This window comes from Notothenia rossii (genome assembly GCF_949606895.1).
Source record: "Notothenia rossii genome assembly, chromosome: 4".
Classification (NCBI taxonomy): Eukaryota; Metazoa; Chordata; class Actinopteri; order Perciformes; family Nototheniidae; genus Notothenia; species Notothenia rossii.
In genome coordinates, this window is record NC_136902.1 from 51,633,004 (window position 1) to 51,646,345 (window position 13,342).

The window sequence follows — 13,342 nt, forward strand, 5'->3', positions numbered from 1 at the left end:
GAGCTGTTGAGGGCCGGACCATTAATGATAGTCTGAAGTCTGGTGCCGTTTGGAGGATTTTCCATTGAATTACAACAACACCAGGTTTTTTGGCGAGGGACGCGTTGCCATCGAAACGGCATATGATGACATCCCATAATTGGCGGAGAGCTGTTGAGGGCCGGACCATTAGCCATCATATTAAGTCTGGTGCCGTTTGGACGATTTTCCATTGACTTACAACAACATGGTATTTTATGGCGAAGGAAGCGTTGCCATGGAAACGGCATATGATGACATCCCATAATTGACATAGAGCTGTTGAGGGCCGGACCATTAATGATAGTCTGAAGTCTGGTGCCGTTGGGATGATTTTCCATTGAGTTACGTCAATACCGGGTTTTTTGGCGAGGGAAGTGTTGCCATGGAAACGGCATATGGTGAGATCTCGGATTTCACGTAGAGCTGTTGAGGCATTGACCGGTGATATAAAAGTTAAGTCTGGGGGACGATGGGACCTTGTCCATTGGAGTTACGACAACACCAGGTTTATTGGCGGGGGACGCATTGCCATGGCAACGGCATATGAGGACATCCCATAATTGACATAGAGCTGTTGAGGGCCGGACCATTAATGATAGTCTGAAGTCTGGTGCAGTTTGGACCATTGTCCATTGAGTTAGGACAACACCGTGTTTCATGGCGAGGGAACTGTCGCCATGGCAACGGCATATGAGGACATTCCATAATTGACATAGAGCTGTTGAGGGCCGGACCATTAATGATAGTCTGAAGTCTGGTGCCGTTTGGACGATTTTCCATTGACTTACAACAACATGGTATTTTATGGCGAAGGAAGCGTTGCCATGGAAACGGCATATGATGACATCCCATAATTGACGTAGAGCTGTTGAGGGCCGGACCATTAATGATAGTCTGAAGTTTGGTGCTGTTTGGACGATTTTCCATTGACTTACAACAACATCGTATTTTTTGGCGAAGGATGGGTTGCCATGGAAACGGCATATGTTGACATCCCCTAATTGAGAGAGAGCTGTTGAGGGCCGGACCATTAATGATAGTCTGAAGTCTGGTGCCGTTTGGACGATTTTCCATTGAATTACAAAAAGACCAGGTTTTTTGGCGAGGGAAGCGTTGCCATGGAAACGACAAATGGTGAGATTTCATATTTAACGTAGAGCTGTTGAGGCATGGACAGGTGATATAAAAGTGAAGATTGGGGGACGATGGGACCGTGTCCATTGGAGTTAGAGCGACAACGTGTTTAATGGCAAAGGATCCGTTGCCATGGTAATGGCAAATGAAGTAACATCAGATTTGACCTAGAGCTGTTCAGGGCTGCAGTGTTAACCATCATGTGAAGTTTGGTGGCGTTCTGAGTATTTCAGTTGGCGTTATGCCATCATCGTGTTCCATGGCAAGGGACCGCCTAGCATCGAGCGAACGCGAACTTTGGCGCCAAATCACGGTCATGCCGTGCGAAAAACCAAAAAACTGCATGATAACAATTTGCCGCCCATGTCTCGAGATAATACCTGACGAATTTCGAGTCGTTCGGATAAAGTCCCGAAAGCGATACAAAATTCGTACGGAGGACGAAAAACGCGATAAATCGCGTTTTTCCGACACCAAATTCAAAATGGCCGACTTCCTGTACGTTATTTTATACCCCTCCAAGAGGCTTTTTTGCTCGTCTCCGCACCCTAGATATGCGTAGCGAGTTTCGTTGGTTTACGTGAAAGTGAAAGTAGGGGGAGTTAACGTTAAAAACGGAAGTGGGCGTGGTCTACGCAATTTTTTACGCAAAGTTCCGGTACCAATTACACATCGCTATTTTCACGACTTGTGATGCGCATGCGAAATTTGGTGAGTTTTCACATATGTTGCGGGGGTCAAAAGTGCGCGCAATGTATTCAAATAATAATCAGAAGAAGAATAATAATAATTAAAGCTGCGAGCAGCGTTGAGCGGGTCTTCGACGCTCTGCAGGCTGTTGTCCGCACGTCGACGTCAGGCAGATGTCTCGAGGACTCGGCCGTTGGCAAACGTGGGAAGTTTCAGGCCGATCGGACAACGTACACAGGAGTTACAGCAGTATCACAAACATTGTGTTTGATGGGGAGTGATCTGTCGCCATAGCAACGGAATTTGATGACACCCCATAATACGCCTAGATGTGTTGAGGGCTGCATCGTTATCAAACCTGTGAAGTTTTGGGCCGTTTGGAGCAAGTTAACTGGAGTTATGAGAGAACCGTGTTTCACGGCGACCATTTAGTTACCATAGCAACGACATTTGACGAAATCTCAAAACTGACACATATATGTCTCGAGGGGTTGACCGTTAGCACACATGTGAAATTTGAACACTTTTTGAACATTTAAACAGGAGTTTTAGCAATATCGTGCTTAACGGCGAGGGATGCGTTGCCATGGCAACAGCTTTTGAGGAAAACTCACTATTGTCACATTGAGGTGTTGAGGGCCGGACCATTAACTGTGATCTGAAGTCTGGTGCCGTTTGGACCATTTTCCATTGAGTTAAGACAACATTGGGTTTTATGGAGGGGGATGCGTTGCCATGGAATCGGCAAATGATGACATCCCATAATTGGCATAGAGCTGTTTAGGGCCTGACCATCACCCATCATATGAAGTCTGGTGGCGTTTGGACGATTTTCCATTGAATTACGACAACATAGAGTTGTATGGCGAGGGATGCGTTGCCATGGAAACGGCATACGATGACATCCCATAATTGGCATAGAGCTGTTTAGGGCCTGACCATCACCCATCATATGAAGTCTGGTGCCGTTTGGACGATTTTCCATTGAGTTAACAGAACATCGTGTTTTTTGCCGAGGGATTCGTTGCCATGGAAACGGCATACGATGAGATCTCAGATTTCATGTAGAGCTGTTGAGGCATTCACCGGTGATATAAAAGTGAAGATTGGGGGACGATGGGACCGTGTCCATTGGAGTTACAGCGACACCGTGTGTTATGGCGAGGGATCCGTTGCCATGGTAACGCCATATTAAGTAACATCGGATTTGACGTAGAGCTGTTCAGGGCCGCAGTGTTAATCATCATGTGAATTTTGGTGGCATTCTGAGCATGTCAGTTTGAATTATGACATCATCGTGTTCCATGGCGAGGGATGGCCTAGCATCGAGCGAACGCGAACTTTGGCGCCAAATCACGGCTGCGCCGTACGAAAGAAAAGAAGTTCCGTGATAACTTTAGATCGCCCATTTATCGAGAAGCTACCCGACGAATTTGGAGTCGTACGGATAAAGTCCCTAGGAGGAGTTCGTTAAAGTGCGGAGGACGAAAAACGCGATAAATCGCGTTTTTCCGACGCCAAATTATGGCGAGGGATCCGTTGCCATGGTAACGCCACATTAAGTAACATCGGATTTTACGTAGAGCTGTTCAGGGCCGCAGTGTTAACCATCACGTGAAGTTTGGTGGCGTTCTGAGCATGTCAGTTTGAGTTATGACATCATCGTGTTCCATGTTGAGGGATGGCCTAGCATCGAGCGAACGCGAACTTTGGCGCCAAATCACGGCTACGCCGTGCGAAAGAAAAAAATTTCCGTGATAACTTTAGATCGCCCATTTGTGGAGAAGCTACCCGAGGAATTTGGAGTGGTACGGATAAAGTCCCTAGGAGGAGTTCGTTAAAGTGCGAGGGACGAAAAACGCGATAAATCGCGTTTTTCCAACGCCAAATTCAAAATGGCCGACTTCCTGTACGTTATTTTATACCCCTCCAAGAGGCTTTTTTGCTCGTCTCCGCACCCTAGATATGCGTAGCGAGTTTCGTTCGTTTACGTGAAAGTTAAAGTGGGGGGAGTTAACGTTAAAAACGGAAGTGGGCGTGGCCTACGCAATTTTTGACGCAAAGTTCCGGAACCAATTACACATCGCAATTTTCACGACTTCTGACGCGCGTGCGAAATTTGGTGAGTTTTCACATATGTTGCGGGGGTCAAAAGTGCGCGCAATGTATTAAAATAATAATCAGAATAATAATAATCGCACCGATATCAATAATGTTCGGCCTAGGGTGGCCGAGGTCACATGGGCGCGAGCGCCCATGTGACTAGGTTGGCGTGGGCCACCTACTGTCATGATTTAGGCCACTTTTGATGGGCTTTTGCCCGTCTTTTTCCCTGTTTTGTGTGTGTTTCGCAGGTTTATCGGTCGCTGCGCGACCGATTTCAATAGGGTCTTCGCCGACCTAGGTCTCAGACCCTAATAATCGGACCGATTTCCCTAAAAAATGATGACTCGTCATCACGCTCGTGACCCCGCGGCGAGCTGGGGGTGTGCTATTTCCCTCAAGAACGCTAACGAAAAAGCTCTATAACGGCAGCCACAGGCTTTCTTACTTGACTTATTTTCTAAAAAGAATATCATTCACAAGAAGAATGAGGCTAGCAGCACCAAAGCTACAAGTGAAGCTGCTACTAGTACTACATCATCAGAAGAGCCGCTTAAAAACGTGGATAATGCTAGCACTAACGTTAACGTTAGCTGCGCTAGCAGCGTTCCCCTGGCTAGCTCAAGCTCACCTTTCCCCCAGAGGTATGGACGGAGGAGATGTGGCGGAGGAAACAAGAGGTGTGTGTGTGTGTGTGTGTGTGTGTGTGTGTGTGTGTGTGTGTGTGTGTGTGTGTGTGTGTGTGTGTGTGTGTGTGTGTGTGTGTGTGTGTGTGTGTGTGTGTGTGTGTGTGTGTGTGTGTGTGTGTGTGTGTGTGTGTGTGTGTGTGTGTGTGTGTGTGTGAAGCAGCACTGTCTGCTTATTTGCAATGTAGGCTAGGCCTAATCAGAATAATTTCAAATCCAGGTTCAATGTTGTTTGCATAAGTAGGAGAGAGAGAGATTATTGCTTATTTTTTATGTTGCAATACTGAAAATTGTTTATGTGCCATGGTTTGGAGTCTGTGTGTGCTTTTTGCAGTACAGTAACTAAAGTAGGACTAAGCATATCGGTAGTTTCTGTGGACCTGTCTGCCTGTTTTGTGAGTGCACTGCGCATGTGCGCACTTGTGTGGCATTGATTGGACCTAATTAAAATAGCGTCCCCCCAGTAAAAAATCCCCACTACACCACTGGTCGCCGATGGGAAAACATTGCAATCAGTTGAAAGCTCTTGCGTCCATTTATGAAGCTGAAGGAGCCTTGGAGCGTCCCAACTGCACTCCACGGGACCCTGACCAAGAGCCCTGCCGGTGTTGCCGTTTAACTGGTTACACCGGGGAACTCGTGACGTTCTATAACGGTAGGAATGGGGCGTGTACTTTGAGGAGCCATTGTCGAATAATCAGGAAATACACATTTTGATCGCTTCTTCTGTTGTTTACATTTATCTTTTGGTATATTTGGCTGCATAGGAACACTTTGATGCACATTCAGTACCAGTGTGTGAGGTTGTGGTTGCGATGCCGATATCCGGACGCGTACAGCGAGGACTACAAATTGACAATGAGGTGACTGGGGATGTCTGTTCAAAACATTGCAAACGTGAATAAATCATTTCAAATATGTATTTGTCTCCGACTTTGTACATCTTTGTTAATGTGATGTTTAGTAGCTTTGATAGCTGTCCATACCTCCAGACAGCCTAAAAGTAAGACACAAGTTGTTTACTCACAGCCCGAATGCATTATCGAGATCCGTGGCCAGCTGTGATCCTCTCCGATTAACTTGTGACAGGACTTCTGTAGCTATTCTCCAGCGAGCAAGCTTTTTATTAAATACCTCCATCCCTCTCATCACAACAAGACTCTACACCAGGGGTTCCCAAAGTGGGGGTCGCAAGATGATTACAAAATTAAAATGGAAAATAAAAAAATAAAAAAATTGATTCATTTTTTTAAATAATTTTTAAAACATTTTTATTAATAATAATAACGTTTACAGAGACATTTTCAGGGGCGGACTAGCCATCTGTATAATTTCCCCGCAACGAGGCTCCCCCTTTGACAATCCACTAGCGCAGTGTTTCTCAAACTTTTTCATACCAAGGACCATTTAACCAGTAAAAAACACTCATGGACCACCTAACTCCACAAATATCCAAAAACAATAGGCCTGCTTACCCATTCCAACAGTATATAACAAATTATAGCCTAATAATGACAGCTTAACCTTCTCTATATCGCCTCGTTCACACATTAAATCAACAATACAAATACAACTACAGATTGTATAAGCATTTAGTTCAAATGCGATTTAAAATCCTCTCAGGTTTTACACCTCTTATTATGAAATGTAGACTACATTTATTATGTAGTATTATTTTAAACACGAGTTTATGTCCGAGCCAACAGACTCATAGATTGTTGGCTACTGAGAGATATGCAAAATACACCGCATGTAGTACGACACAAACCTCCGCTGTGGATTTTCAAAACAAAATACAATAAAAATATGTTCGCAGGCCCAAGTTTAACTCTCTGAGGCCTGCATGGTCTGTCTACAAAACAAAAATAAATTAAAACTGCGGTTGCACTTGTGCGCGCAGTGATGAGCGGGCCCTCGCGTCCGTGTGCCTGTCGGGGAGGGCGGCCGGTCGTCCTGGCGTCAAGCAGACGCGCCAGTACTCGGAAATTAGCCGTTTGTCATTTCTCTAATTTCGCGTCCCAGACTCCCAGGTCATCCTGCAGCAACCCGGAAACGGATGTCGGCGCGTTCTCGAAAGGCTCGTCGAGGATCGATTATCGAGGAGGCTGTCTGGAGAAGCCGTGACCGAGGATACACTGATTTAGAGGAGAGAGGAGTGTCTCTGGAGGAGCTATAACCGAGGGTACACTGAAGTATTCTCCGGAGACGATTTCAGCCAACAGTGATGTTTAAAAGAGGCGTGACGCATGGCTGGATGTCAACGAAGCACAGCTCTGCAAACTGTTCCAGTTGTGATTATAAGTTATTCAAGATGATCAAATGTGCATCAGACTTTCTGCCCTTTACCGTTTGTTTGTTCACTCACTAATCACATCTCCCCTGGATGTTAGGTTATGCTTTCATTGTGAGGCGATGTTTACAGTGAGAACAGCTGCTGAGGTCAGTGCAGAAAGCAGAACAGTGTGTATAATATATATCGCTCAATAATATATGTAACAGGCCTACATTTCACACTTTATTTGTAGGCTTCAGGAGATATCTACCAATAAACAGTAGATATTTTTTATGAAACCATATAGTGCTTCACATAATAAAATATACAAGGGCTGTAGCCTGATATTTAGTTATGCTTTAGGAGCTGTGTGTGTGTGTGTGTGTGTGTGTGTGTGTGTGTGTGTGTGTGTGTGTGTGTGTGTGTGTGTGTGTGTGTGTGTGTGTGTGTGTGTGTGTGTGTGTGTGTGTGTGTGTGTGTGTGTGTGTGTGTGTGTGTGTGTGTGTGTGTGTGTGTGTGTGTGTGTGTGTGTGTGTGTGTTGAAGGCAGGCGGGTCTCAGTAGCTTAAAGGGGACCTATCATGCTATATTTGAATAATATATTGTAGGGCCATACCTATATAAGGTATACTTATAATTTTTATTTTTCAAAATACCAAACAGATCATGCATTTTAGCCATGCCTCATTTTGCCTCACTCCAGCTCTGTCTTTGCATGAGCTGGAGCTGACCCTCCCCCCCCCAACCCTGCAAAGGAGGGGGCGAGGCACAAGCGTCATGTTACTATGCTGTTGCCATGCTGTTGCTATGCTGTTGCCATGCCACTGCAACCTCTCATTCCCCTGATAGGTGGAGAGTTGACCATACAGGTGGAGTGCACCTCTGTGACATCATAGAGGTGCAAATCAGAATCCGCATGTATCAAATCCGTTGCAGCCTTGTTTTAGGTCCCCTTTAAGGTAGTATGTCACATATAAATGGTCAAAAATGGTACATTCTCCATTAGCTTACGAGCTCCATGTTCAAGCGATCGACTATTCCTTCGCAATGTTGCATCACATTGGATATCCGCTTAAGTTGCCCTAGATTGGAATTTTTCCGATTATTTCCCTATGACGAATTAGCACAAATGTGCTTAAAATGCATGAAAAACGCACATTTTTCAAAATGGCCAGCTTTCTGGGGGGCGGGGCTAATGAAAAGCAATTTGAAATATGTGTGCAATCATAATAGCAATGTGTATACAGCGTTTCGTGAATATCGGAAAAACTATATGCAAACAGTTCGGAGCAATTTGCGACATGTAAATCGTCAAAAATGGTGTATTCGCTGTTAGCTTACGACCTCCACGAGTGATTTTTCAAAAATGTGCTCCACAATTAAGTATCATATTGGATAGGGGCTGAACTTGTCCTGGATTGGAATTTTTCCGATCATTCCCCAAGGAGGAGTTGACAAGAATGTGCTTAAAATGCATGAAAAACGCCCATTTTTCAAAATGGCCGACTTTTTGGGGGGCGGCGCTAATGGAAGGCAATTTGAAATATGTGTGCAATCATAATAGTAATGTATATATAGCGTTTCGTGAATATTGGAACAACTGTATTTGAGTAATTTGGAGTAGTTTGGAGTCATTTGCGACATGTAAATCGTCAAAAATGGTTTATTCGCTGTTAGCTTACGACCTCCACGATTGAGCTATCAAAAATGTTCTTCTCAATTTGGCATCATATTGGATAGGGGCTAAAGTTGTCCTGGACTGGAATTTTTCCGATCATTCCCCTAGGAGCAGTTTGCAAGAATGTGCTTAAAATGGCTGAAAAACGCACATATTTCAAAATGGCCAACTTTTTGGGGGGCGGGGCTAATGGATTTATTTACAAATATGTCCGCAATTCCATGAGGAATGTCTGTGCCAAATATCGTGAAGTTCTAAGAAACTATATGTGACTACCACACAATAGGGGGCGCTAGTGAGCAGCTTTTTTGAAAAATTACGTTTTTTTTTTTACATTCTCGAAAAGGTCGTGGGCTCTGACGAGTGTCCCAAGTTTTGCGTCCGAAGCTCATTTTATGCTATCGCAATTTTTTTTTAAATATAGGCCACGCCCACATTCTGATTTTTTTTTGCGACACTTTAAATCTGAGTTCGTAGTCACCCTGAGAGTATGTCTAAAAATAATAATAATAATTAGTCCATCCGCTCTTGAGTTATATATTGGTGGTGTTTTTGGCACCCCATATAGTCCAAAATTAAAATCCTTTGGTGTGCCTATTCCCCAAGACAGTTTGAACCTATCTACCAACATCTGTGTTGTTTGGATACATTGTTGATGAGTTATGAGCATTTCTTTCTAAGCCCCGCCTTTTTGCAAGTACGTTTTGATTGACGGTGGCAATATTTATCGTCCTAACATGCTCATTTTCTACGGTAATGTGTCTGACCCTCCACCGATGCGGGATATGAAGTTTGGTGTTGAAAAACTGAATTCCGAAAAAAAAAAATGTATAGGTGGCGCTATTGAGCACGTTGGAATATTTTAACCCATTGACTCCAGAATGTTGCAATTTTTACCGGTCCTGGCGTCCGTGCAAAATTATACAACTTTGTCAGCATCCTAAAGGCCTCAAAAACAGGAAAGATGGTGACTAAAAATAATAATAATAATAATAATAATAATTCCACCAATAACAATAGGTTTCCTCGCACTTCGTGCTAGGACGCCGTTGGGTCCTAGCACATCGTGCTCGGGCCCTAATAATAATGATTCCACCAATAACAATAGGTTTCCTCGCACTTCGTGCTAGGATGCCGTTGGGTCCTAGCACATCCGTGCTCGGGCCCGAATAATAATAATAATTCCACCAATAACAATAGGTTTCCTCGCACTTCGTGCTAGGACGCCGTTGGGTCCTAGCACATCGTGCTCGGGCCCTAATAATAAAAATTCCACCAATAACAATAGGTTTCCTCGCACTTCGTGCTAGGATGCCGTCGGGTCCTAGCACATCCGTGCTCGGGCCCGAATAATAATAATAATTCCACCAATAACAATAGGTTTCCTCGCACTTCGTGCTAGGACGCCGTTGGGTCCTAGCACATCGTGCTCGGGCCCTAATAATAATTAAAACTGCGGTCGCACTTGTGCTCGCAGTGATGAGCGGGCCCTCGCGTCCGTGCGCCTGTCGGGGAGGGCGGCCGGTCGTCCTGGCGTCAAGCAGCCGCGCGCGAGTACTCGGAAATGAGCATTTTGTCATTTGTCTAATTTCGCGTCCCAGACTCCCAGGTCATCCTGCAGCAACCCGGAAACGGATGTCGGCGCACCGTCTGGAAAGAAAACTAATTTCTCTGAAGGCTCGTCGAGGATCGATTATCGAGGAGGCTGTCTGGAGAAGCCGTGACCGAGGATACACTGATTTAGAGGAGAGAGGAGTGTCTCTGGAGGAGCTATAACCGAGGGTACACTGAAGTATTCTCCGGAGACGATTTCAGCCAACAGTGATGTTTAAAATAGACTTCTCTGTTTCATTAACAGCGCCTTAACCCTGCATTACAATAGGCAGGAACACTCTGCTGATTGCGTGAAGTGCAAAACAGCGTGAGTTAGTAAACCCTCAGCTGAAAAACATTTAAATAGCGCATTTAAAATCAGAATAACTCAGTGTGCATGCAGACCCAGTGAGGACACTATCGATACTGACTCAGCAATCACTGTAAGTTATATTCTTGTTTAAAATAGACTTCTCTGTTTCATTTATTCTACTCTGTATAATTGTTCTGTAGTTATTGTAGCTAAAAAAGCGATTTCTGATTGATTTTAAATCTCAGATCTGCTCAACTCCACCTGTAACATAGGTCTCAGTGGGTCACGCGCCTTGACCCTGCATTGCACTAGGCAGGAACACTCTGCTGATTGCGTGAAGTGCAAAACAGCGTGAGTTAGTAAACCCTCAGCTGAAAAACATTTAAATAGCGCATTTAAAATCAGAATAACTCAGTGTGCATCCAGACCCGGTGAGGACACTATCGATACTGACTCAGCAATCACTGTAAGTTATATTCTTGTTTAAATAGACTTCTCTGTTTCATTTATTCTACTCTGTATAATTGTTCTGTAGTTATTGTAGCTAAAACGGCGATTTCTGAGAGATTTTCAATCTCAGATCTGCTCAACTCAACCTGTAACACAGGTCTCAGTGGGTCACACGCCTTAACCCTGCATTACAATAGGCAGGAACACTCTGCTGATTGCGTGAAGTGCAAAACAGCGTGAGTTAGTAAACCCTCAGCTGAAAAACATTTAAATAGCGCATTTAAAATCAGAATAACTCAGTGTGCATCCAGACCCGGTGAGGACACTATCGATACTGACTCAGCAATCACTGTAAGTTATATTTGAAGAGTTTATCGCCGGCCACTAGAGGGCAGTGTCACTGCTGTCGCTGCCCGGTTATGCCGTGCTCTGACCCGGAAGTGCCGAGCGGCCATTTTAGTTCAAACATTGTTCATGCACTCCGCCTCGAGTTGAGACGTTCGTCCACTCATTCATGTAAGACTGTTTCCACTATTATATTATACCATATATTATACTATATATATATTATACTATTATACTACTATACTCTGTTTCGTGGTATATATTTGTGTTGATTGAATTGCATGGATGTAATACTTTGTCAGCTTATCTTGCTGCATTATTCTGTTTTAGGGTGTCGTCATCCTTGTCAATAAATCACCGAAACTGACATTGAGGAGTGTGTTTCTTCATGACGACACCATGGTCGTTGTTGGATGCCCTGTCCCCGGCTGCGAGTTCAAATCCGATGACTTGTCTGAAGCACTCGTCATTGCTATATTGACGATTCATGGATGTAGCCACCAGCACGCAGCGCCTGTCATGGCCGCGCCAGCCCAGGCCCCAGCCCCTCACGGCCCGAGACTCGATCGGCCCAAAGTTGATGTGGGCGTGTCAATAGAGGAATGGAACGTGTTCATCCGCCGTTGGAATGTATTCCGCGCCGGCTCAGGCATAGGGGACGCACAGGCCCCCTTCCAGCTGTTTCAGTGCCCTGGGCCTGTACTTGGAGACAGCCTGTTGAAAGCCGTCCCCGACGCCGCTTCCGGACCCTTGCCAGACCTGATCACCGTCATGCGTTCCCTAGCTGTCATCCCAGTTGCTACATGCGTCCTGCGCACCGAACTACTTCAGTTACGCCAGGAACGCGACGAGACATTCCGCGCATTCGCTGCCAGAGTGCGGGGTAAAGCAGAGACATGCGCATATAATGCGGTATGCGAGTGTGGTAAGGACGTGGACTATACCGACCACATTATCCGCGATGTGCTGCTCAATGGCATCTATGACTCGGACATACGCCGCGAGACGCTAGGGACAACTGACGTCCTGGTCAAGCCAGTTAATGACGTGATTGCACTCGTCGAGAACAAAGAGATGGCCCGTAACGCTCTCCCGTCGTCCTCCCTATCAGCCATGTCGTCATTCCGGCGCTTGAAGACGACTCCACAGGCGAGCCCCGCCCCGAGCCCCGCGGACGGGGCTAAACGTGCCTCGTGTCCGGAATGTAAGAACGTCTTTAACGTCTTCACGGAGGGGCCTCGCGGGTGGAACCCTAAGCCTCACCAGGTGTGCATCGGCTGCTACAGGGCCCGCCGACAACAGAGGCGTCAACAGCTGTCATCCGACAGTCAACAGGCCGCCATGGGGTCGGAGGTGGTATCCCAGGTCTCGTCGGTGCAAGCTGGAGCCCGCCCTGGCCGACGTCGCGGGAGCCTTCGCCGACGCCGCGCCCCTACGTCGCACGGCTGTGTCGACAGGCCTTCACCTATCATACTCGAGCACCACATCTTCTCCAAGGGCGAATGGAGGCGAGCCAGGCTGAGAGACCACCCCCGGGCGTTAATCACCATCTCGATGGACATGCCAGTCGGGCCGAGGGATGGCACCAGCAACCGGGGCTCGGCCGACGGAGCTCGAATATCCGCCGTCGCAGACACTGGCGCGCAGTCGGACCTTTGGTCTCTGGAGGAGTTCCTGGCCTGCGGTTTCGCGCGGGACGACCTGCGACCCGTCAGCCTCAGCCTGTTGGCCGCCAACCGCTCCCCTATAGCCATCGAGGGAGCGTTCTTCGCTAGGCTCTCGACGACCTGCAGCGGGGGCCGTACTACATCCTGCCGTTCCATGGTATATGTGAGCAGCTCAGTCCGGGCCATGTACCTCTCCTACGAGTCGTTGCTCAACCTCGGCCTCTTGCCCAGTAACTTCCCGTCGGACGACGTTGCAAGGGGGCCCAAGGACAGGCGTAGCCCTGACACGGCTGACACGCCAGTCCAGCCCCTGTCCATCAATGCGACGAGGTCAACCAACGGCGGCTGCGTGGGGCCAAGTGACCCCGGGGACGCCCAATGCTCATGTCCT